Genomic DNA, 3,981 nt, shown 5'->3' on the forward strand with positions numbered 1-3,981 from the left:
GAAAACAACCCCAAAATTCCTTCTATGAACACTCTCCTTATCAGCATCTCACATCAAAGAAGGAACACATCTCACTGCAGGGAAAACTTGACATGCCTTAAGTCTGGAATAGAAACAAATAGGATTTCACATCTATTTATTAGGCATAAAAGCTGTTTGCTGAAAGCTGAGGAGACAGGACACTCATTTCATGACATACAGTGAGATTTGGTCCTTGTAGCAGCAAAGTTTCATGTATTTAGCCCCAAACACAGGCAGGAAGCAAAGGGCTGAACACAAGGATGACATGGTTTCTGCCTGAAGACTCTTCTCAAGCTCTGACAGAAAAGCAACAAAGAGTGTGGGGAGGATTTCACCACAGATGTCTCATCTCTGTCCTGCCCAGGCCAGAGGAAGCAGAAGCAGCACATGGGAGAGAACATGAAGCTCTCCAGGAAGGAAAAAAGCTCTTTTCCATTAGCCCAGGAGCTGAGCAGCTTCTCTTCAGCTGCTTAGCTCAACCAGAACAATGATAGTTCACGGGGAAAACACACCAAGGACTCCACTGCTCTAGATTCCTCTTTTTTTCTTCCCCTCAATTTTTAACTAGTTCACATAAGATAAAAACCAAAACCCACGAAAATAAAAAAAAAAAACAAACAAAACAACCAAGACCAAAACCTATTACTACAGTGGGATTAATTCTCCCCATGAAGTCACCAAGGAAAAGGTTAGGACACACACAGAAAGCCACGGGAAGGGCAACCAGCACATCCAGGCCTGGGTCAGCCACTGGGTATAATCCAAACCTGGAAGTCAAACTACACCAGAACACTGTAATCCACAGGATGGAATTCTCATTTAGCATTCCTGTGCTTCCCTCCCGTCCCTGCAGGTCTCACATGAAGCTTTTGGGGCGTGATACACAGAGGTGACTCTCCCTAACCAGTATCCACCTTCTTCCCTAAAATCTCGTGCAGGATGTGTTGTCTGACATGAGTTTAGGACAGATAACACACGATAAATTGCATTCTCCAAGGAAATACTTTGCCACCTTACACATACTTTCATTGTGTTTCAAGACCCACCCAGAAATCCCAATTTCAGACTATTTTCCTTGGACCTGCAGAGCTCAGGAGTCATTTCAACACTCTGAAGCAACTTAGTCATCTCTACTCAATTTAGCTGTTTTAATTAACAGGCCAAGTGGGCTTTTAAGAACGCCTAACCCAATAAGCACCAGTGGCAGGAGAGCTGCTGTTCACTGCTGGCTGACAGCACTCCTGGCACAGCCCAGGCCAGGATTACTGCCCAACAGCCAGAGCACAGCCCTGGATGGCTGCAGTAAGGTGCAAATGTTCCCAGTTTTAATCCTCTTTTATGGAGAGAGAGGATTAGTGATTATGTTGGACTACCACGGAGACATGAGGTGTGTTTACAGAGGGGTTTGAGCCTGATGGTGGTGATGGGACACACCACGGCCTCAGCTGGTGAGATGGAGAGATGTGATGTAGCACGTGGTGTCCAGCATGGGTGAGGTGTGTCCAGCCTTGGCTAGATCATAGAATCATAGGATGTCCTGAGCTGGAAAAGACCCACTAGGATCATCAAGTTCAACTCCTGCACAGACAACCCAACAATGCACCCTGTGCCTGGGAGCACTGGCCAAACACACCTGGAGCTCTGTCAGCCTTGGGGCTGTGCCCACTGCCCTGAGAGCTGTTCAGTGCCCAAACACCTCTGGGGGAAGAACCTTGTCCTGATATCCAACCTCCTCTGACACAACTCCAGCTGCTCCCTCAGGTCCTGTCACTGGTCACAGAGATCAGTGCTGCCTCTCACAGGGAACCTGCAGCCCTCTGAGGTCTCCCCTCAGTCTCTTCTCCAGCTGAACAACCCAAACACCCTCAGCCTCTTCTCATGTGGCCCCTCCAGACCCTTCACCATCTTCATAGCCTCCTTTGGACACTAGCTTTAGATGTCTTTTATATTGTGGTGCCCCAAATCACCATTAGATGGATCACCTTAACGACTTGCTCCTCACTTGGCATTGATTCAACAAGATTAGCATACGGTAAAAACAGACAACACAGCCCTAACCACACTTAATTATCTGACTTACCCCAAACTGGGAGCCTGGCCCACCCCACCTTGATGTTCTGCTAATTTGCAGCCCCAGCACCTAGAGAACACCCCAGATGGAGCTATCATGGTATCCCAGCCCTGACTACATACTCAAGTGGGGCTTTTCCTGCTTTGAATACACAGCAAGCTATGCAAATCCTCCAGGAACTCCCAGTTGTTAGAGCTCCTGCAACACAACCACATGTTTGATAGGTTGAAAATGGACCATGAAGTTTTATTTGCTGCTGTACTTTGTACTTTAGATGTCTTTCACCTTTCTCCACCACCATCTCTATCTCCATCTGCTTCTCAGGGCTGAGGTATTTGAACCATCCCAAGGAAATACACCAATTCCTTCTGGAGCAAGAGAAACACAACTGACCTGCAAAGCACTGTGGATGCTCAGGATGCAGAAATAATAAGCCTGAAAATAACTCAACTTGCAACCCAAAGCAACTCTAAGAGCAGCTTCAAACCAGCTCCTTCCAGGCAGGAGAGGGAGCAGCACTGCTTCTCCTGCAAAAGGGAAACGAGGAGTTAAGGGAATTTCCTTGTGCCCAAAAAGTGGCTGAAGAAGCAGCAGGAGGCTACACTAAAAATAAACTTATTCATTTACGCAGCATTTCTCAACATAAACAAAGCATGGAGACACTAGGATATAACAGCATGGAGACTGGGAAATAACAGCACGGAGACACTGGGAAATAACAGCATGGAGACAATGAGAACTAAAGCATGGAGACTCTGGGAACTAAAGCATGGAGACTCTGGGGTGTGGCCTGGCAAGTATTTTTGACCCAGACTACAGGGAAGTTTTCCAAGCCTGGAAGTCATCCCTGTTTGATGACTTTAATCAGATGGTTGTGTAATAACCAGTGGGAGGGACTGAGTTCCTTTTGGACTGGATTTCCCAGGCACACTAGTTACAAACAAACATGCTCTAGGAGTGAAAATATCCTGTCAGGGGCTGTGCCTTGTCTGTGTGAGGTCAGCTGAGTGTTCCAGGGGCGGTGCAGAAGTCGAGTTCCTCTGTCAGGCTGCAGCAGCTGAGTGATGCATTCATTATTTACAGGCCACACGGAGCAAACAGGTGAAAGGATTCCACATCTGCCTTACAGAGGCAGAGCATCAGCAACACAAACAGTGTGGGTGAGGCAGCAGAGGCTCAGCACCAAAAGCAGAACACACCTCACCATGCTCTACACCTGCTTTCACTCCCCCAGCACAAACCAGGCTCCACCATCTACCAAGGGCAGTGCAGAAAGGATGGAAAACAGGAGGAAAAGGATACTGGACTTCCCAGACCTACAGATGGAATACACCTTCCCTCACTAGCATCCTAAAAGTCTTTGTCTAGCTCCATCTTTCTTGCAGGAGGACAAAAACAACAACATGGCATTTGCTTGACATCAAAACGTCAATGTGCATCAGGATGTGCCTATCACTCTCTCCTACGAGTTCCACCAAATATAGCCTCCACCTCCCATCTTCCCTCAACAGAAGGGATTCCTTCCTGGAGTCTGGCAGGAGACTCATCCACAACACAGAATATCTCTTTCCCATGGATCTCTCCTTCAGAAGCAGAGGCAGAAAGATAAAGTCCAGGGCTAAATTGCACAGCGCCCTGAAAATAATCAACACAATCTGATTCCTCCTGCCAGCACACACTGTCCTGAGGTAGGAGAGTCTGTAGCAAAGTTTCTTGGGATAAGGGATACAGCAGCACAGCAATCACTGTACTCTTCCTTCCTAGAGGATATTTTTCAAGACCAGAGGAGGGTTCATGCATAAAAAAATAGTCATTCCCAAAGCCTTCAAGAGGCAGAAGCTGCTTGGAAATGTCCCTCTGCTGGAAAATGAGGAGCAGGTGCAAGCAGG

This window comes from Acanthisitta chloris, unplaced genomic scaffold, assembly GCF_000695815.1.
Source record: "Acanthisitta chloris isolate BGI_N310 unplaced genomic scaffold, ASM69581v1 scaffold23335, whole genome shotgun sequence".
In the NCBI taxonomy this organism is placed as follows: domain Eukaryota; kingdom Metazoa; phylum Chordata; class Aves; order Passeriformes; family Acanthisittidae; genus Acanthisitta; species Acanthisitta chloris.